Genomic DNA, 24064 nt, shown 5'->3' with positions numbered 1-24064 from the left:
TAACCTAAGGACATCACACACATCCATACCCGAGGCAGGATTAGAACCTGCGACCGTTGCAGTCGCGCGGTTCCGGACTGAAGCGCCTAGAACCGCTCGGCCACCGCGGCTGGCATGCCGATTGCATCTAGCGGTGTTCTGTTACCTAGTGACATTTGTCTCAAAATTATTACAAGTTAAAATCGAGTCATTCTTTTTGGGATACCCTGTATTACAAATAAGTAGAAAGTTCTTATCAGAAAATGCAACCTGTCAAACATAAACGAAGTGCTTTGTTTCTTTCCATGAAACCAAACGGACAACAGCTGAGGTTTTCTCACGCGAGCGTGCATTTACATCTACACTACATGATTACTCTGCAATTCACGATTAAGTGTCTGGCAGAGAGTTCATCGAACCAGCTTTATGTTTCGTCTCAACCGTTCCACTTTCGAAAAGCGCGCGGGAAACGAACATTTAAATCTTTTCGTGTGAGCTCTGATTTCTCTCATTTTATGACGACGATCATTTCTCCCTATGTAGGTGGACGCCAACAAAATATTTTCACACTCTGTGGACAAAGCTGGTGATTGAAAGATGAGGAGGTGCTGCTGCAGTGAAAAACGCGGTATTTTTGTAAGTGCCACCCTAATATGTGTAGCGCATCCATGGCACTCTCTCCCTTATTTCGCGACAATACTAGACGAGCTGCACTTCTTTGAAATATTCGATGTCCTCCGCCAATCCCATCTGATGTAGACACCACACCGCACAGCAATACTCCAGAAAAGGTCGGACAAGCGTAGCGTAAGGACTCTCTTTAGTAGGTGGTTCAAATGGCTCTGAGCACTATAGAACTTAACAGCTGAGGTAATCAGTCCCCTAGAACTTAGAACTACTTAAACCTAACTAACCTAAGGACATCAAACACATTCATGCCCGAGGCAGGATTCGAATCTGCGACGTAGCGGTCGCGCCTAGAGCCGCTCGCCACACCGGCCGGCTCTTTAGTAGACCTGCAACATATTCGGAATGTTCTCCCAACAAATTACAGTCTTTGATTTTCTATCCCTACAACATTATCTATGGGATCGTTCCAATTTAGCTCATTCTCAACTGTAATCGCTAAGTACTTAGTTGTGCTTACAGCGTTTAGGTTTATCTGATTTATCGTGTAAGTGAAATTTAGCTGATTCTTTTATTGCTCATGTGGATGACTCTAAACTTTTCACTATTTAGAGCCTATTGACACTATTTGCATCACACAGATATCTTGTCTGCATCATTTTGCAATTTGCTCTGCTCATCAGATGACCTCACATGACTGTATATGACAGCATCATTTGCAACCAATGTAAGAGGGCTACTTGGATTGTCTCCTAAATTGTTTATGCAGATCAGAAATGACAAGGCGCAAAACACTTCCTTGTGGAACGCTAAATATTACTTCTATTTTGCTCGATTGCTGTACGTCAGTTATTACAATTTATGATTTTTCTTTCAGATCACGAGTCCAGTCATACAACTGGGACATACGCCATAGGCACGCAATTTCCTTAGAAATCGCTTGTGGGGAATGGTGTCAAAAGCTTTCTGTAAATCTAAAGATACGGAATCAATTTGACGACCCCTGTCGATAGCATTCATTATTTCATGAGAATAAAGAACTAGTTGTGTTTGAAAAGAACGATGTTTTCTCAATCCGTGTTGGCTATTTTCGGATGAATCGTTTTCTTCGATGTTATCTATAATGTTTTTGCACAGTATATGTTCCAAAACCCTGCTACAAATCTACGTTAGTGAAATGTGTTTTTAATTCAGCGGATTGCACGTATTTCCTTTCTTGGGTATTGGTGTGACTTGTGCAACTTTCCAGTCTTTGGGTACGATATTTCTATCAGCATTTCTTCAGGCGTCCGCAGCAACTTATCTAAGAGTGGACAAAATTCTAAAACTGACATTTTTTAGATAACTGATTCGCTATGATAACGGTCGTGCGCCGCGCACCAATTTTGACAGGAAATATTCCAGACTAAGTTAAATTACTTTGTTATTTAAGCAGTATGCATATTTCTATAGTGTATGCCTTTTTTCCAAATCAAATGACTCTGAGCACTATGGGACCTAATATCTGAGAGCATCAGTCCTCTAGACTTAGAACTACTTAAACCTTACTAACCTAAGGACATCACTCACATCCATGCCCAAGGCAGGATTCGAACCGGCGACCGTAGCAGCAGCGCGGTTCCAGACTGAAGCGACTAGAACCGCTCGGTCACAGCGGCCGGCACATTTTTTTCATATTGTTGATATGAGGTTGGATGCTACCTCTTGAACTCAACAACATGAAATTACAATCAGAGCAATAAATGAATTATGAAAAATATAGGTAGAAAATATTCACAAAACGTTGTTATATGAACATAATGTTAGGCTGACACTGAAGTTGGTAAAGTGAAATACAAAAATTCAGAACGTTTGAGAATATCCTGTTACATAGCATCAAAACCAACCAAGAAAAAATCTCATATTAATTTCTCACGAAGTGGAAAAACATAAAATATATAACGTAATTACAACAGTAGTTTACAGTTTTCTGTGGATGAAGAAGACACGTGATAGTTTGCTGAATACACTTTCAGTTTTACACGGCAAAGCAATTGTAGTGCTCGCTGAAGACCGCTTCTACGCTGTTCTGTAGGTTTGTACATTCATTCTCAATCTTGGGAGCTAAATACATCAGTCGAAAAAAGATAATACCTTTATCTGCCATAGAAGGGAGGGAAAAACTGTGAAATTTGAAGGGGGACTTCTCAAACTTTATGTGGTGCAACACAGCTCCAAATGTAACCACAGAGCTACGAATTCCTCAGTTCAGTTGCCTGACTGCACAACAACGCGACAAAGTGAACAGATGACGACTACCTTGATTCAGTCCTAGGGTGTTAAAAGTCGGTTCTACCATCCAGTTTGGGGCTCGGTTTGGAAGATTTCCCATGTTCATCCAGTCGAATGCTGGCACTGGGTTATACTTTTTCCAACCAACCCAAAAAGCTTTCTGCGATGTGCATACTGTAAGACCTTCGGTACACATACCATCAGATTATTTGACTTGTCGCTTTAAAGAAGTAGGCTAGTGTCAGCAATATGTCTCGTGGTCTTATCGTGGCGTGTTTATCTTCTGCCATTAGGTCAGACGATAGAAATGCAACTTGCACGCTTAGAGTAGTAGAGTGACGGTGACCATCTTTAAACAGAACTTGAGTAATTTTCAGACACATTTATTAAAATAATAAAAAGCACAGACATTACGTAACTTGATTCTGGATGCTATTTATAACTGACAATCTGAAGTTCCTTTGGTCTTGGTACTTTAATCTTATTCTCACATATCTCTGATAGTTGACAAAATGTCTATACATTTATCTTCATGGTTATGTACAGGAATATGATAATCTTATTAAATGTAGACTGAATCTTGACTATAGACTGGTACAGACTAATGCAGACTGGTACAGACTAATGCAGACTGACTAATCGGAGGTCTGTACACTCGTTATAATACCTCGCGTGTTCAGGTATCATTGTGCGAGTGTGATCCGCGAGGATAAAAGGTTCTACATTTGCAGCAATCTCACTGGCTGCGTTACATATTAATATGTGGATCGGCGGAAGCAGAATTTGGTCCATCTCTAAGGCAGTGCCATCTCGTAGTGTGGAGATAGACGAGCGCTGTGCCTGTGCTGTTGTGCTTAGCGGGGCGTGCTCTAGTGGGAAAGTTGTGTACGCACTGACTACGCGGAACTATGTGCACAACACTTTCAAAACACATTTTATTCAGTTTTAATTATGCAAGTCAGCTTTAAAAATAGAAAGCTCAGAAGCAATGCAATAAATTCATAAACGTGAAAATACTTGACATTTGATGAGTGTGCAGAAAAAGGAGGGGCGTCCTCATGGGAATTGAGGCACAGACGTCAGGCCCGTATAGTACGGCTTTCTTGCTCGTGTTGTTCTGGGGGGTGACGTCGGAATACACGCGCCAGGAAATCTTCTCTTCGGTAAAGGCAGTATGAGAAAACGAAAGAGAAATGATCGAGTACACTGTTTCAATAGGTTTTGCATTCACTTTGGCTGAAAAATAGGGCCTAAATGGCCGCCGCATGTAGGAATCGGCACAGTTTCCCGTGAACGGAGTGACATACAAAAATTCCGGGATTTGTGGTAGTTACTTTAAGTCAAGGTATTTGCTGTTAGGCTCAGCAGTAGAGTCTTTGATAATTTTACTCTAAATGTGTGAGAAAACTGTAATGAATGAAAAGCCTGTGCACAGCTTCCAGAATTAGTGCCAGGCAATTAAGTGACCATTCCCCCTTCCGCGCCCTTCCCCCTTGTGCTGTATGAATCATATTTAATTTCGATTATCACGTGTTAGAAAATGCCGACAGAGTTCCAGTTTTGGAACCACTGAAAATATGATGTGGTCTTAAGATATAATACGCATAACGTGTGTAACTAAATTCAATAGTAACGAAGTTTGACATACACTATGTGATCAAAAGTATACGGACAACCCCAAAAACATACGTTTTTCATATTAGGTGTATTGTGCTGTCACCTACTGCCAGGTACTCCATATCAGCGACCTTAGTAGTCATTATACACGGTGAAACAGCAGAATGGGGCGCTCCGCGGAACTCACGGACTTCGAACGTGGTCAAGTGATTGGGTGTCACTTGTATCATAAATCTGTACCTGAAATTTTCACACTCCTAAACATCCTTAGGTCCACTGTTTCCGATGTGATAGTAAGTGGACACGTGAAGGGACACGTACACCACAAAAGCATACAGGCCGATCTCGTCTGTTGACTGACAGAGACCGCCGACAGTTGAAGAGGATCGTTAATGTGTAATAGGCAGACATCTATCCAGGCCATCACACAGGAATTCCAAACTGCATCAGGATCCACTACAAGTATTATTACAGTTAGGCGGGAGGTGAGAAAACTTGGATTTCATGGTCGAGCGGCTGCTCATAAGCAAAAAATGGTTCAAATGGCTCTGAGCACTATGGGACTCAACTGCTGTGGTCATCAGTCCCCTAGAACTTAGAACTACTTAAACCTAACTAACCTAAGGACATCACACACATCCATGCCCGAGGCAGGATTCGAACCTGCGACCGTAGCAGTCGCACGGTTCCGGACTGCGCGCCTAGAACCGCGAAACCACAGCGGCCGGCTGCTCATAAGCCACACATCACACCGGTGAATTCCAAACGACGCCTCGATTGCTGTACGGAGCGTAAACATTGGACCATTGAACAGTAAAAAAACGTTGTGTGGAGGGAAAAATGATGGTACACAATATGGCGATCCGATGGCAGCATGTGGGTATGGCGGTGTTGTTTGAGTGCTTGCACCCCTTGTTGTTTTGCGTGGCACTATCACAGCACAGGCCTACATTGATGTTTTAAGCACCTTCTTGTTTTCCACTGTTGAAGAGCAATTCGGGGATGGCGATTCCATCTCTCAACACGATCGAAAAAGTATTCATAATGCACGGCCTTTGGCGGAGTTACACAACAAATAACATCCCTGTAATGGACTGGCCTGCACAGAGTCCTGACCTGAATTCTATAGAACACCATTGGGATATTTTGGAACGCCGACTTCGTGCCAGGACTCATTGACCAACATCGAAACCTCTCCTCAGTGCAGCACTCAGTGAGTAATGGCCTGCCATGCCCCAAGAAACCTTCCAGCACCTGATTCAACGTAAGGCTGCAAGAGTGGAAGCTGACATCAAGGCGAACGGTGGGCCAACACCATACTGAATTCCAGCATAACCGATGGAGGGCGCCACGAACTTCTAAGTAATTTTCAGCCAGGTTTCCGGATACTTTTGATTATATAGTGTACGTCGCAAATTAAATTATGATGTCAGGCAATGCATTTTCGTAAACATCCTATAGATCGTCTTAAAAATCTGCTACCGCATATGAAACTAACATGAAACCAAAGGGCAACTCTTCCAGAAGACACTATTGCCATCTTTGTTCATAAAACAGTTTGAGAGTTTGAGCAAGCTGAATGGACTGTAAGATTAGGCGTTTGTACTCTGACAACTCAGCTCCGCACGTACCTGCCGAAGTGTCAGTTCTAAGGAAATTTTGAACAGACTATAGATGGTCCGCGAAATTGTATAAGGCACAATCATGACATTATCTCGAAATGATTTAGGAGACTCTAAACTTCGTGTCACCATGTAAATACATCCTCCGCAACACTTTACACGTTCAGCAAAATGGTCTTCGCCGTGGTAACAGGCAAATTTTAGAACGATCAATGACTTGTATTGAGTATTGTTACTAAATTTGTTGTTTGAAAAGCTAAGAATCGGTGCAGGTAGGTGTCTCTCTACTTACGAAAAGTATTTGGTATTGTGGCCTGCTAAGTAACAATGTATTTGATAATGGAATATGCAGATTCATATGTGATTAGTAACGTCCGTCAGTTTCTTTATAATAATTTACACCGTACAGAAGTCGAAATAGTTGTGGTCAATAACATCTCTTTGTTTTTCTAGACTGTCCTTGAGGTAATAGTTCTAATGGCGAAATACTGTCAGATACTTTGCTGGTAGATACATAGATACATCATTTATGTTTAACGTGTTACGCATTTAACGTTCTTTTTTGATTTTTTTTCTGAGGCAAAACATAATTTTCATCTTCGGATCTCATAAATACTCCGCAATCCTCTGCACGATCTATGGCGGAGACTACACCCTGTCATTATTATCAGTTTTCTTTCTTGTTCCATTTGCATGTTGCGTGTGGGTCTGTACGCACCCCAATATCTCTTATCCTTTGCTCATGATCCCAACGAAAGATGTATGATGACGACGTTAAGGTAGTACAATCGTCTTCGAATGATCCCCTGAACTTACCCAGAGGGGTTTCCCGAAAACTACGTCGTTTTTCTTTCAAGGATTGCAATTTAACTTCACGGAGAATTCCTATTACACCTTCACATGGTATGTAATGTACTGTTACGATCCTATCAGGGTGCCTCGGAATTCGTTCGATATCTGTTGACACGCTTACTTGATAAGGACTCCAAACACTGGAACAATACTCCAGAATGGGTCGCATTAGCGAGTTGTATGTGATTTCCCTTACAGATGCAAAGTACTTTCCCAATCTAAGTCTTCTTCTCGCTTTTTCTATTACTGATTTTGCGTGTTCGTCCCATTTCACCGATACTATAAAACATGCTTCAGAAGTTTAGCCGGCCGCTGTTGCCGAGCGGCTGTAGGCGCTTCAGTCCGGATCCGCGCTGCTGCTACGGTCGCAGGGTCGAATCCTGCCTCGGGCATGAAGGTGTGTGATGTCCTTAGGTTAGTTAAGTTTAAGTAGTTCTAAGTCTAGAGGACTGATGGCCTCAGATGTTAAGTCCCATAGTATTTAGAGCCATTTGAACCAGAAGTTCACTACTAATCTTGTAATCAGATACTAGACGGTCCTTTTACCATGTTACATGAATTATGTTACTTTTATCCGCATTTAAATAGAGTTGTCATTCATTACACCAGGAATAAAGTTTGTTCAAGTTTTCCTGCATTTACTTACAGACGACAACGATAGTTTCCCGTGATCAGTACATCGTGAGCTAACAATATATGTATAATTTATTGGCTTTCGGGACGTGCCCATACAGCCATCTCAATATTGGAAATGTCGTACTACAATTAGTTTTGACAATTCAGAGTGTACATTAGTTTAAGTCATAGCCCTATACAGCGAGCGATCTTCGTAACTCTTGGATTCGGGTACTTTGGTACTGTTAGAAAAGCCGTTGCACTGGAATATCAGTCCTGTGACCTCCAGCGCTGCCCTTGATGCCGTCATTGTGACACGTCAGTCTAAAAAACGAAACGAGGGTGACGAGACGGCGCCTCTCACAATGCTGTATTCTCGCACGAAAGCGGAAATGGGTCTGCGGCCGCTGTTGGCGTCCCCAAACAACAATAACCTTTTTTTAAGGCGTGGCCGCAGCCCACAGATTTGTAGAAAAACGGCCGTGATCCACGTGATGAAAATCTGTTGCGTCATGCGGACAGCCATTTGCTGAAAACCCGCTCAAGGGCAGCCGGGTGACCTCTGTGGTCACTTGGGGCGACGCCATCTCTCCCTAGTGAAAACCCATGGGTCTCAAATGTCTGTCGATCTGATATTTTAAAATTTTAAGCAGACATGGTCATTCATCTTTGAGACTAGCAAAACAGCCCGTCGAACAAATTTTTTTGCACTAAGATAAATTTCTCGAGTTTGCAGCCGGATGAACACATCTCAAAGTCGTAACGTTTCGACGAGTATTACTCTCATTAGCTCCTGGCGATGCGTCGCAAGTCGCAGCAGCTTTCTTTTTCTTTTCTTTTTTTTTTTTTTTGTTCTGCTGCCAACGACGCGTAGTCTACTAAGGATCACGGGATATAGTCTATGTTGTTATCCATGTGTCTGGGATAGCACACACATTAACATTGCCCATTTGGATATAATAGGCTACGCGTTGAAAGAGCATAAAGATAGAGGTGAGAAATTTTCGGAAAATCCGTTGTTGGGAGAGGGGGGGGGGATCTATGCGCAAATATGGTCGGATCGTGGAACGAGTGGTGGAACGAAAGTTGTGTGCCGCTCGAAACAGTTGGTGATTGGAATTAAGGTATGTTAGTAGTTAGTTTGTCGATGAACTGTCGTAGTCGCTAGCACCTGTAAAGCCCCAGCGGTAGATACTCCGGACTAATTGTTCCTGTAACAAACCAGAGTCGTCATGAGACTAATCAGTTTTATTATAAAACTTGATTCTCAATGAACATTACTCGCCATTAAAATTGCTACACGAAGAAGAAATACAGATGATAAACGGGTACTCATTGGACAAATATACTAGCACTGACATGTGATTACATTTTCACCCAATTTGGGTGGATAGATCCTGAGAAATCAGTAACCAGAACAACCACCTCTGGACATAATAACGGCCTTAATACGCCAGGCCATTGAGTCAATCAGAGCTTGGATGGCGTGTACAGATACATGTGCCCATGCAGATACCACAGTTCATCAAGAGTAGTGAATGGCGTATTGTGACGAGCCAGTTGCTCGGTCACCACTGACCAGACGTTTTCAGTTGGTGAGAGATCTGAAGAATGTGCTGGCCAGGGCAGTAGTCGAACATTTTCTGTATCCAGGAAGGCCCGTACAGAACCTGCAAAATGCGGTCGTGCATATTAATATTGAAATATAGGGTTTGGCAGGGATCGAATGAAGGGTAGAGCCACAGGTCGTAACACATCTGAAATGTAACGTCCTCTGTTCAAAGTGCCGTCAATGCGAACAAGAGGTGACCGAGACTTGTAACCAAAGGCACCACATACCATCACGCCGAGTGATACGCCAGTATGGCGATAACGAATACACGCTTCCAATGTGCGTTCACCACGATGTCGCCAAACACGGATGCGACCATCACGATGCTGTAAACAGAACCTGGATTCATCCGAAAAAAATGACGTTTAGCCATTCGCGCAGCACCCAGCTTCGTCGTTAAGTACACCATCGCAGGCGCACCTGTCTGTGATGCAGCGTCAAGGGTAACCGCAGCCGAGGTCTCCGAGCTGATAATCCATGCTGCTGCAAACATCGTCGAACTGTTCGTGCAGATGTTTGTAGGCTAGCAAACGTCGCCATCTGTAGACTCAGGGATCGAGACGTGGCTGTACGATCCGTTACAGCCATGCGGATAAGATGCCTGTGATGGTACGCATTTCTCCTCCTTACACGAGGCATCACAACAACGTTTCACCAGGCAACGCCGGTCAACTGCTGTCTGTGAATAAGAAATCGGTTGGAAACATTCCTAATGTCAGCACATTTTAGGTCTCGCCACCAGCGCCAACCTTGTGTGAATGCTCTGAAAAGCTAATCATTTGCATTTCACTGCATCTTCTTCTTGTCGGTTAAGTTTCGCGTCTGTAGCACGCCATCTTCGTGGTGTAGCAATTTTAATGGCCAGTAGTGCATTATCTGAGTAGGGGCTGTTTGTAGGACAGTGATATCGATAGTCGCAGTAGATACACTGAAGACCCAATACATTATGTGTTGGTGTATTGGTCCACCTCTGCAGCGCAATACAGCAGTGATTCTGCGCAGCATTAGATTCAACAACTCATTGATAGATTTCCAGAAGTATGCAGCTCAGATGTCTACGCCCTTGCCACGTAATTGTCGTAAATAAGTGTTTTATGGCCACGGACCTGGCTACCGATAGTGTCAAGATTTATTCCATCGGATTCAGATCAGGTAAAATTGGTGGTGAAGACATCAACGTGTGTTCACTACCATGCTCCACTCTAATACTCTTCTGGCTTTGTGACACGAACTGTTATCCCGGTGGAGAATGCCATCGCCATCGAGGAAGGCATCAAACATGAAGGGAAGCAGATAGTCCGCAGTGATGTTGACGTAGTCCGCAGCTATCATGCTGCCTTCGATTACTACCACACGTAGCATGGAAGTACAGGTTAATTCAATCCCACTGCATAATACTGCCCACATCAGCCTGCGGCAGTGGTGCAATGCATGTTTCTAACAGACGTTCCACGTCTATGTACACTGCTGGCCATTAAAATTGCTACACCACGAAGCTGACGTGCTACAGGGGCGAAATTTAACCGATAGGAAGAAGATGTTGTGATATGCAAATGATTAGCTTTTCAGAGCATTCACACAAAGTTGGTGCCGGTGGCTACACCTACAACATGCTGACATAAGGAAAGTTTCCAACCGATTTCTCATACGCAAACAGCAGCTGACCGGCTCTGCCTGGTGAACGTTGTTGTGATGCCTCGTGTAAGGAGGAGGCATGCGTACTATTACGTTTCCGACTTTGACAAAGGTCGGATTATAGCCTATCGTGATTGCGGTTTATCGTCTTGCGACATTGCTGCTCGCGTTGGTCGAGATCCAATGACTGTTAGCAGAATATGGAATCGGTGGGTTCAGGAGGGTAAAACGGAACACCGTGCTGGATCCCAATGGCCTCGTATCACTAGCAGTCGAGATAGGCATCTTATCCGGATGGCTGTAGCGGATCGTGCAGCCACGTCTCGATCCCTGAGTCAACAGATGGGTACGTTTGCAAGACAACAACCATCTGCACTAACAGTTCGATGAAGTTTGTTCAAAAAATGTTCAAATGTATGTGAAACCTTATGGGTCTTAACTGCTAACGTCATCAGTCCCTAAGCTTACACACTACTTAACCTAAGTTATTCTACGGACAAACATACAAACCCATGCCCGAGGGAGGACTCGAACCTCCGCCGGGACCAGCCGCAAAGTCCATGACTGCAGCGCCTCAGACCGTTCGGCTAATCCCGCGCGGCGACGACGTTTGCAGCAGTATGGACTATCAGCTCGAAGGCCATGGCTGCGGTTACCCTTGACGCTGCATCACAGACAGGAGCGCCTGCGATGGTTTACTCAACGACGAATCTGGGTGCACGAATGGCAAAACGTCATTTTTTGGGATGAATCCAGGTTCTGTTTACAGCATCGTGATGGTCGCATCCGTGTTTAGCGACATCGCGGTGAACGCACATTGGAAGTGTGTATTCGTCATCGTCATACTGGAGTATCACCCGGTGTGATGGTATGAGGTGCCACTGGTTACATGTCTCGGTCACCTCTTGTTCGCGTTGACGGCAATTTGAACAGTGGACGTTACATTTCAGGGGTGTTACGACCCGTGGCTCTACCCTTCATTCGATCCCTGCGAAACCCTACAGTTTAGCATGATAATTCACGACCACATGTTGCAGGTTCTGTACGGGTCTTTCTGGATACAGAAAATGTTCGACTGCTGCCCTGGCCAGCACGTTCTCCATATCTCTCACCAATTGAAAACGTCTGGTCTATGGTGGCCGAGCAACTGGCTCGTCACCATACGACAGTCACTACTCTTGATGAACTGTAGTATCGTGTTGAAGCTGCATAGGCAGCTGTACCTGTACACGCCATCGAAGCTCTGTTTGACTCAGTGCCCAGGCGTATCAAGGCCGTTATTATGGCCAGAGGTTATTGTTCTGGATACTGATTTCTCAGGATCTATGCACCCAAATTGCGTGAAAATCTAATCACATATCAGTTGTAGTATAATATATTTGTCCAATGAATACCCGTTTATCATCTGCATTTCTTCTTGGTGTAGCAATTTTAATGGCCAGTAGTGTATATAATCGGCTAGTCACCGTACGATGTATGGCGGAGGGTACCACGTACCACTACTACTCATTTCCTTTCCTGTTCCACTTGCATATATAACAAGGGGGAAACGACTGTCTAAAAGCCTCCGTACGTGCCCAAATTTATCGCATCTTATCTTTGTGGTCCCCATGGGAAATGTACGTTAACGTCTGTGGAATAGTTCTGCAGTCGGCTTCAAATGCCCTTCTATAAATTTCCGTAGTAGTAACTCGCGAAAAAAGCGTCTTTTTCCCTTCAGGGATTCCCACCTGAGTCCATGAACCATATCCGTAATACCTGTGTGCTGATCGAGCCTACCGGTAACAAATCTATCAGAACGCCTGTGAATTGTTTCGATGTCTTCCTTTTATCCGGTCTGGCGGATATCGCAAACATTCGAACAGTACTCAAAAATGGATCGCACTAGCGTTCATTACGCCGTCTCTTTTACGGATGAGCAACGCTTTCCCAAACTTCTCCCAATAAAACGAAATAGAGAAATCGCCTTCCCTACTACCATTTCGTATCGCTTTGCAGCTTTTCATCTCGATTCCTAATTGATCTGTACCCTACTAATGCTGTATTCGAACTTTAAAATGGTTCAAATGGCTCTGAGCACTAAGAAACTTAACATCTGTGGTCGTCAGTCCCCTAGAACTTATAACTACTTAAACCTAACTATCCTAAGGACATCACACACATCCATGCCCCAGGCAGGATTCGAACCTGCGACCGTAGCAGTCACGCGGTTCCGGAATGAGCGCCTTAACCGCCGCGGCCGGCTATTCGAACTTTACAGAATTATTTTTCATACATATCTGCATTAACGTACATGTCTCTAAGTTTCAAGCAAGCTGTCTTTCATCATACCAACTAGAAATTATAATTCATCTTGTATTCTCCTACAGTCACTCAACCACGATACCTTCCCGTACACCACAGTGTCAGCAACAAGCAGCCGTAAATTGCTACTCACCTTGCCCGTCAGATCATTTATGTATGTAGAGAATAAGAACGGTACTTTCACACTTCCCTGGGGTGCTGCTGAAAATACCCTTGTCTCTGATGAACACGAGCACAACATACTGGCTTATTTACTTAAGAAGACTTAGAGCTATCTAGGAACCCAAACCGTATGATTGAACCTTTTTCTGTGTTCTGCAGCTGGGCTCCGTGCGAAATGCTTTTCGGAAATCTAGGCACAATCTGTCTCTTGCACTCCATACATGATATAAACGATATCACGTGAGAAATGGACAATCTGAGTTTCACACTACCGATGCTTTCTGAATCCGTGCTGATTCGTGGACAGAATCTTCTCTGTCTCAATATTCGAACTCAGAATGTATTCAAGAATTTTGTAGGAAACCGATGTTAAGGATACTGGTCGGTAATTATGCGGGTCCTTTCTTTTACCTTTCTTACATACAGCAGTCGTACGCACATTTTCCGTCGCTTGGGACTTTCCACTGAGCGAGAGATTAACGATAAATGTGAGGGGACAATCTTGCAGAGTGCTATCTGTAAAATGTTCGGCTGTATGACGGCTTATTCGGACGGAACGATCGCCCTGGTGGGACACGAAATGTAATTAATCGGATCAGGTGACACGTTCCACTGCTTCGCTGTCCAGTCTCGATGATCCCGTGCCCACTGGATTCGCAATAACGATGTCGTTAGATCAACATGAGATAAAAAAGGGACCTTCTGCAGAAGAGACCCTTGTTCAACAATGTACGCTCAACGGTGGGCTCCGAATCACTTTCGCCTGCACCAGCATTGTACTCTGTCATCAGATATACTACAGACCGTCGCCTGTACTCATTTACAGAGTGAGCAGACCTCCGACCTCCACTTTCTATGGGGAAGCCTGTATGTCCAACATCTTGTCGACCACTCGTCGATTCACCGTCCTTCAACCACTATCCACATATGCTCACATCAGCACTGCGCGAACCACTGATCAGCTTCGCCATTTCTGAGATGCTCATTCCCAGGCGCCAGACAGTAAGAATCTGCCTTTTGTCAGAGTCGCTTATGCCAGCGGATTTCGCCCTTCGATGTATGATGATTCCCAATTTTTATAAATTTTGTTCTCTCCCCTAAAGGAGGAGAGCGGGCACGTTGATAGCTTATTGCCCTTTGGTGCCTTAGCGTACTCTAGTTCCATCTCCTTCTTCTTCTTTTTTCGTTTTGGTCAACAAGGGACCACGTCAGTTCAACTATCTCTTTTTCCGGGCTTTGACTGCCGCCCATTGCTCCCGCATTCTTTTCTGGAGTTTTTTTTTGTCTACACTCATGTTCATAAATTAAGAATAATTGCAGAATGTGGTGGCACACAACGTGGCACTACACAAAACTGGCGCTAATAGCATAGGCACATAGGGAACACACACGACACAGATCTGTAAGTCCACGGCATTGGTGATAAGTTGAGAAAACCGTCCGGAAACACATGTGCTACAAAACGCCACTGTTTCCTGCGCATGTACCCCCACATCAATATGGGATATGATCAACATCACGTACACAGGCCGCACAACGAGTTGGCATACTCTGGATCAGATGGTCAAGCAGCTGCTGGGGTATAGCTTCCCATTCTTGCACCAGTGCCTGTCGGATCTCCTGAAGTGTCGTAGGGGTTTGAAGACGTGCAGCGATACGTCGACCGCGAGCACTCCAGACGTGCTCGATTGGGTTTAGGTCTGGAGAACAGGCAGGCCACTCCATTCGCCTGATATATTCTGTTTCAAGGTACTCCTCCACGATGGCAGCTCGGTGGGGCCGTGCGTTATCATACATGTTCGAGTATAATGTCTTTTCTGGAGACTAGAAATCTACTCTGTAGGAATCAGCATGGGTTTCGAAAAAGACGATCGTGTGAAACCCAGCTCGCGCTATTCGTCCACGAGACTCAGAGGGCCTTAGACACGGGTTCACAGGTAGATGCCGTGTTTCTTGACTTCCGCAAGGCGTTTGACACAGTTCCCCATAGTCGTTTAATGAACAAAGTAAGAGCATACGGACTATCAGATCAATTGTGTGATTGGATTGAGGAGTTCCTAGATAACAGAACGCAGCACGTCATTCTCAATGGAGAGAAGTCTTCCGAAGTAAGAGTGATTTCAGGTGTGCCGCAGGGGAGTGTCATAGGACCGTTGCTATTCACAATATACATAAATGACCTGGTGGATGACATCGGAAGTTCACTGAGGCTTTTTGCAGATGATGCTGTGGTGTATCGAGAGGTTGCAACAATGGAAAATTGTACTGAAATGCAGGAGGATCTGCAGCGAATTGACGCATGGTGCACGGAATGGCAATTGAATCTCAATGTAGCGAAGTGTAATGTGATGCGAATACATAGAAAGATAGGTCCCTTATCATTTAGCTACAAAATAGCAGGTCAGCAACTGGAAGCAGTTAATTCCATAAATTATCTGGGAGTACGCATTAGGAGTGATTTAAAATGGAATGATCATATAAAGTTGATCGTCGGTAAAGCAGATGCCAGACTGAGATTCATTGGAAGAATCCTAAGGAAATGCAATCCGACAACAAAGGAAGTAGGTTACAGTACGCTTGTTCGCCCAATGCTTGAATACTGCTCAGCAGTGTGGGATCCGCACCAAGTAGGGTTGATAGAAGAGATAGAGAAGATCCAACGGAGAGCAGCGCGCTTCGTTACAGGATCATTTAGTAATTGCAAAAGCGTTACGGAGATGATAGATAAACTCCAGTGGAAGACTCTGCAGGAGAGACGCTCAGTAGCTCGGTACGGGCTTTTGTTGAAGTTTCGAGAACATACCTTCACCGAAGAGTCAAGCAGTATATTGCTCCCTCCTACGTATATCTCGCGAAGAGACCATGAGGATAAAATCAGAGAGATTAGAGCCCACACAGAAGCATACCGACAATCCTTCTTTCCACGTACAATACGAGACTGGAATAGAAGGGAGAACCGATAGAGGTACTCAGGGTACCCTCCGCCACACACCGTCAGGTGGCTTGCGGAGTACGGATGTAGATGTAGATGTAGATGTAGATGAGGAGGGAGGTAGGACCCACTGCGCCCCTGAAAAGGCGGACATACTGGTGCAAACTGAAATCCCGATACACCTGACCTGTTATAGTTCCTCTGTCAAAGATAAGCAGGGATGTACGTGCACCAGTCACAATCCCACCCAACAACATCAAACCACGACCTCCATACAGGTCCCTCTCAAGGACATTAAGGGGTTAGTATCTGGTTCATTGTTCACTCCAGATGAAAACCCGGCGATAATCACTGTTGAGACTATACCTGGACTCGTCTGTGAACATAATCTGGGACCACTGTTCCAGTAACCATGTGCTGTGGTCTTGACACGAGGCTTTACGGGCTCTCCTGTGACCGGGGGTCAGTGGAATGCACTTTGCAGGTCTCCGGGCGAATAAACCATGTCTGTTCAGTCGTCTGTAGACTGTGTGTCTGGAGACAACTGTTTCTGTGGCTGCGGTAAGGTACCGAGCAAGGCTACCTGCAGTACGCCATGACCGTCTGCGGGCACTGATGGTGAGATATCGGTCTTCTTGTGGTGTTGTATACTGTGGACGTCCCGTACTGTAGTGCCTGGACATGTTTCCTGTCTGCTGGAATCGTTCCCATAATCTTGAGATCACTCTTTGTGGCACACGGATGGACCGTGCTATGACCTGCTGTGATTGACCAGCCTCCAGTCCCCCTAGTATTCTACCCCTCATAACGTCATCATTATGTGTTCTTTGAGCCATTTTCAACACACAGTCACCAACAGCACGTCTGAAAACGTCTGCACACTAACTTGTTGAACCGTACTCTGACATGCACCAACACATCTCCGTGTATGTGGACTGCTGCCAGTGCCGGACATAGTGGCCGAGGGGTTCTAGGCGCTTCAGTCTGGAACTGCGCGACCGCTACGGTCGCAGGTTCGAATCCTGCCTCGGGCGTGGATGTGTATGATGTCCTTAGGTTAGTTAAGTTTAAGTAGTTCTAATTTCTAGGGGACTGAGGAACTCAGAGGTTAAGTGCCATAGTGCTCAGAGCCATTTTGACTGCTGCCAGCGCCACCGTGCGACGACCGCAGGTCAAATGCACCATACCCCGAGGCGATTTAAACCCGCAAACCGTCCACCAGAGCGTTGTTTCACCATGTTTCAGCATTATCCTTAATTTATGGGCATGAGTGTAGATCCCACATCTTTCCTGGCATCATCTTTGGCTTTCCTGCAAACTTTTGTATGTTCGTAGTTTTTCCTTTAGCGGATCGCATTTCTGGATATCATTAGGAGAAATTTGCAATTCTCGTAAGTATTTTTTAACTTCGGTGAACCAGGCTCCTTTGATTTTCTTAACTTGAACGTAGGTTAACATCCTTTTTAGATATCCTTCCTCTGCTCATTACGACCACATAACCATAAAAAGCAGTCCTCCTTTTTGGAATTGTGCCACTTATCTTCTTCACGTTTTTATGCAACTCGTTGTTGTGATACCTTTTGTTTCGTAAAATCTTGCTTTATTTGCTCTAAAGTTTCTCCGTTAAAACTTTCTTGTTCACTGAAAGAGTCTCTGCAGCATATGTAGCCTGCGGCCGAATGACATTACAATAGTGCCTGGTTTTGGTGTTTAAGGATATCTGTCTCTTATTGTAGATGCATTGAGGCGTAATTAGCAGGTAAGCCATTTGAATTTTTGTATACGTGACATGAAGGCTTCTTTTTCTGATAGGTTAGACTATATCAATTTATATAGGTATTTAAAATTTTCCGCCTGTTTAATTTTTCCTAGTGCAACTTCCAGTTCTCTTTGCACTGATTTTATATTGTCATAAAGCGTGTCTTGACATAGGAGATTTGAACCCCAGCTTCGCTACCTATGTCTTGAAACGGTTATAGTTTTTGTTCTATCTCTATGGAGTCTGAAAAGATGACTAGATCATTTACAAAGGCGTTCGATAGTAAGAGCCATATACTTATAGCTTAGCCTCACCCTATTTTCTATCCATGAGTTGTTGATTTCTTTCCGCTATTCTCGGATGATCATTTCTAAAACGCTGTTGAATAGCGGAGGCGATAGCCCGTCTCCTTATACCACTGCTATCCGAATTCCTTTATTGTTGATTCAATTCTCAACGAAGGGACGAGCTGGCAATGGACAAAATCCACTCTTCAGCCGAAGGTTATGCATAATTAAAGAAGATTTTTAAAACATAAAGGCATATGACAATAAATGATTAAAAAAAGATATTAATGAACAGCTTTAATGATGTTTAATACTTTTTAAACGATTTTAAATTATAGTTAAAATATAATTACTAATGACAAGGTTAATGATGCTGCGGTAAAATGGTAGTGCAAGTGGCACATGAAAATGATCATGGCCAGGCTGAAAGTGGAATGATGACTATGACTATCGCCCCTGTGTAATCACAGGTAGCGACTAAAACTCAGAGAGCTGTAGGAAGGGAGGAAAATAGATGGATGGGGTGAGGTGGGTCAGTGTGACTGGTGTTGCAATGATGGGTGTATTTCAGGACGGATTTCATCGTTGAGTGGTGGGAGTTTGCTGAAGTTCCTGTGGAAGAGGGTGGATAAGACATGAAGGTGGAATATGGGTGTAGTGGCGCAGCTGGGTACCTGGATTTGTGATCTGAATGTGGCATATTGGGTACCAGGACTGGATTTTGCGATTAATGTACTGGATTCGAAGGCGCTGTAGGAAGAGAAGCAGGCATAGGAAGTGGATGGGCCAATATAAGATGTAGAGTGGTGAAGGCGAGGTTGAGTGCATGTCTTTGCAGATTTCAAGGGGCTTGTAGAATGTGAGATAGGTGGAGATCCACGCGATGTTAACGTAAGTTAGGATGGGACGAATGAGGGATTTGTAGAAGGGAAAACTAAAAGGTGGAAGGAATATATATAGGGCTTATAAGAGAGAGACAAACTTGAAGATAATATTGTTGGAAGAGAAGATAAAGTAGATGAAGATAAGGTGGGAGATATGATACTGTGAGAAGAATTTGGCAGTACTGAAAGACCTAACTGGAAGCGAGGCCCCTGGAGTATACGGCATTCCCACGGAATTATAAAATCCTTGGGAGAGCCAGTGATGACAACATTATTTTACCAGTTATTCAAGATGTATGAGGCAGGGGAAATACCATCGGACTTCAAGAAAAATGTATTAAGTATATTGCGGAGAAGTCTGATGAGGACAGGTGTGAATACTACCAAACCATCAGTTTAATGAGTCACTAATTATTTACAAAAATGTGGAACAACTGGTAGGAGTTAGCATCGATGAAGATCAGTTCCGGATCCAGAGAAATGTAGCAATACTCGATACAGTCCTTAGCCTGCATCGGATCTTAGAAAACAAGTTGAGAAAAGGCAATCCTAAGTTTGTAGCATTTGTAAATTTAGAAAAAAACTTTTGACAGTGCTGGCTTGACTATGCTCTTTGAAATCTTGGAGGTAGCAGGAATAAAATACAGGGAGTGAAAGGTCAATTATAACTTGAACTGAAACCAGACAGCATTTATAAGAATCGGCAGGAAAGGAAAACCGTTATTGAAAAGTAAGTGGGACGGTGTTGTAGCCTATCCCCGATATTACATTGTACATCTGTACATTGAGCAAGCTATAAAAGAAACGAGAAGAAATTTGGAAAGGGAATTAAAGTACAGGGAAAAGAAATAAAACTCTTGAGGTTTGCCAGTGACATCGTAGTTCAGTCAGAGAGCGCAAAGAACTTGGAAGAACAGCTGAACGGAATGGGCAATCTCTTACCAAAAGATTATAAGGTGAAAAACAAGAAAAGTAAAACAAGGGTAATGGAGTATAGTCGAGTTGTTAAATCAGTTGATGCGGAGAGAACAAGATTAGTAAATGCGACACTATAGGTATTACATGGGTTTTTCTGTTTAGGCAGTGAAATAACTAATGATGACCAAAACAGAGATATTATAAAATGTAGAGTGACAGTGGCAAGATAAGCATTTCGAAACAAGAGAAATTTGTTTGCACTAAATATACACTCCTGGAAATGGAAAAAAGAACACATTGACACCGGCGTGTCAGACCCACCATACTTGCTCCGGACACTGCGAGAGGGCTGTACAAGCAATGATCACACGCATGGCACAGCGGGCACACCAGGAACCGCGGTGTTGGCCGTCGAATGGCGCTAGCTGCGCAGCATTTGTGCACCGCCGACGTCAGTGTCAGCCAGTTTGCCGTGGCATACGGAGCTCTATAACAGTCTTTAACACTGGTAGCATGCCGCGACAGCGTGGACGTGAACCGTATGTGCAGTTGACGGACTTTGAGCGAGGGCGTATAGTGGGCATGCGGGAGGCCGGGTGGACGTACCGCCGAATTGCTCAACACGTGGGGCGTGAGGTCTCCACAGTACATCGATGTTGTCGCCAGTGGTCGGTGGAAGGTGCACGTGCCCGTCGACCTGGGACCGGACCGCAGCGACGCACGGATGCACGCCAAGACCGTGGGATCCTACGCAGTGCCGTAGGGGACCGCACCGCCACTTCCCAGCAAATTAGGGACACTGTTGCTCCTGGGGTATCGGCGAGGACCATTCGCAACCGTCTCCATGAAGCTGGGCTACGGTCCCGCACACCGTTAGGCCGTCTTCCTCTCACGCTCCAACATCGTGCAGCCCGCCTCCAGTGGTGTCGCGACAGGCGTGAATGGAGGGACGAATGGAGACGTGTCGTCTTCAGCGATGAGAGTCGCTTCTGCCTTGGCGCCAATGATGGTCGTATGCGTGTTTGGCGCCGTGCAGGTGAGCGCCACAATCAGGACTGCATACGACCGAGGCACACAGGGCCAACACCCGGCATCATGGTGTGGGGAGCGATCTCCTACACTGGCCGTACACCTCTGGTGATCGTCGAGGGGACACTGAATAGTGCACGGTACATCCAAACCGTCATCAAACCCATCGTTCTACCATTCCTAGACCGGCAAGGGAATTTGCTGTTCCAACAGGACAATGCACGTCCGCATGTATCCCGTGCCACCCAACGTGCTCTAGAAGGTGTAAGTCAACTACCCTGGCCAGCACGATCTCCGGATCTGTCCCCTATTGAGCATGTTTGGGACTGGATGAAGCGTCGTCTTACGCGGTCTGCACGTCCAGCACGAACGCTGGTCCAACTGAGGCACCAGGTGGAAATGGCATGGCAAGCCGTTCCACAGGACTACATCCAGCATCTCTACGATCGTCTCCATGGGAGAATAGCAGCCTGCATTGCTGCGAAAGGTGGATATACACTATACTAGTGCCGACATTGTGCATGCTCTGTTGCCTGTGTCTATGTGCCTGTGCTTCTGTCAGTGTGATCATGTGATGTATCTGACCCCAGGAATGTGTCAATAAAGTTTCCCCTTCCTGGGACAATGAATTCACGGTGTTCTTATTTCAATTTCCAGGAGTGTACATAGTCGAGCCACATTAATGTGACCACAGCAATATTTGAAGTCAATGTGCAATAATCCCTCACAAATGCCTAGGGCAGCACTAGCAGTGGAGGGTATACAGGATGTAACAAGTATAGCTGCAGATATTTTTTAAATGTGGTACCTTAATATGTATATATATCAGTGTGTTGGTTGGTCTTTTCTTAGTGTCGAATGGTCTTCCCCCAGTCACGTCATAAACTTTGTGACCTAATGTTTTCTGCACGGTCACACGGCACCACTAAGTGGACTATACCTGTCAATATATATAATTTTTCTTTATTGCATTTCAATTTCCCATCGGGGTCGGCTGGCAGCGGCATATGCACTGCTCTTCATCCGAAAGACATATAAAATACAGTAGAAGACATTTAAAAATAACTTAAAGGAGAAAATATGTGGACATAGATGTAAAAAAGGGGGAAACATTATGGAAGACAATAGATAAAAAGGGGGCAACTGTAAAATGGAGATGTTGTTGTTGTTGTCTTCAGTCCTGAGACTGGTTTGATGCAGCTCTCCATGCTACTCTATCCTGTGCAAGCTGTTTCATCTCCCAGTACCTACTGCAACCTACATCCTTCTGAATCTGCTTAGTGTACTCATCTCTCGGTCTCCCTCTACGATTTTTACCCTTCACGCTGCCCTCCAATGCTAAATTTGTGATCCCTTGATGCCTCAGAACATGTCCTACCAACCGATCCCTTCTTCTAGTCAAGTTGTGCCACAAACTTCTCTTCTCCCCAATCCTATTCAATACCTCCTCATTAGTTACGTGATCTATCCACCTTATCTTCAGTATTCTTCTGTAGCACCACATTTCGAAAGCTTCTATTCTCTTCTTGTCCAAACTATTTATCGTCCATGTTTCACTTCCATACATGGCTACACTCCATACAAATACTTTCAGAAACGACTTCCTGATACATAAATCTATATTCGATGTTAACAAATTCCTCTTCTTCAGAAACGCTTTCCTTGCCATTGCCAATCTACATTTTATATGCTCTCTACTTCGACCATCATCAGTTATTTTACTTCCTAAATAGCAAAACTCCTTTACTACTTTAAGTGTCTCATTTCCTAATCTAATTCCCTCAGCATCACCCGATTTAATTTGACTACATTCCATTATCCTCGTTTTGCTTTTGTTAATGTTCATCTTATATCCTCCTTTCAAGACACTGTCCATTCCGTTCAACTGCTCTTTCAAGTCCTTTGCCGTCTCTGACGGAATTACAATGTCATCGGCGAACCTCAAAGTTTTTACTTCGTCTCCATGAATTTTAATACCTACTCCAAATTTTTCTTTTGTTTCCTTTACTGCTTGCTCAATATACAGATTGAATAACATCGGGGAGAGGCTACAACCCTGTCTCACTCCTTTACCAACCACTGCTTCCCTTTCATGCCCCTCGACTCTAATAACTGCCATCTGGTTTCTGTACAAGTTGTAAATAGCCTTTCGCTCCCTGTATTTTACCCCTGCCATCTTTAGAATTTGAAATAGAGTATTCCAGTCAACATTGTCAAAAGCTTTCTCTAAGTCTACAAATGCTAGAAACGTAGGTTTGCCTTTTCTTAATCTTTCTTCTAAGATAAGTCTTAAGGTCAGTATTGCCTCACGTGTTCCAACATTTCGACGGAATCCAAACTGATCCTCCCCGAGGTCCGCATCTACCAGATAAAAACTGTAAAAAAGTAGTGCACACTAAAACCACATACTGGGACAATTAAAAGAATACAAGGCGAAATATGACTGGAGCATAAAAGTATCGACGAATGGCATAGCACATAACAATCACCGACAGTAACACTATGTACAAGTCCAGCGCACGATTAAAATCACACCTCTCGACACACAGGTGAACAGCACCAAACACACACTGACGTAGCACATTGATGACGATGAGCAAAATGGAAGATCTGCCACGCACAAGGACATGAGGAAAAAGGGAAGAAGGGAGGGAGGGGAAGAAAGGGGGGAGACGGACGAGGGGCGCGCCAAAGAGGGCCGGGGAGGGAAGGACGTGGGAGGGAATGAGGCGAGGATGGGGTGCTGGGACTCGGGAAAGGCGGGGGGGGGGGGGGAGGAAAGGAGGAAAATCCGCTCGGGGAGAAGGAAGGGAGAGGAAAATGGGTGCCCTGGGGAGGGGGGAAAAGTACAGGTTAGAGGTGGAAGGAAGGGTATATGCCACGGCGAAGTTCAACATCCGGGAGGAAGAGGTGCTGGAAATTGCCCTGATGAAGGAGATGGAGGGTGTGGAGGTGGAGA

Source organism: Schistocerca gregaria, chromosome X (genome assembly GCF_023897955.1).
Source record: "Schistocerca gregaria isolate iqSchGreg1 chromosome X, iqSchGreg1.2, whole genome shotgun sequence".
NCBI lineage: Eukaryota > Metazoa > Arthropoda > Insecta > Orthoptera > Acrididae > Schistocerca > Schistocerca gregaria.
The sequence above is the reverse complement of the archived record's forward strand: the minus strand, read 5'-3'. Positions refer to the sequence as shown.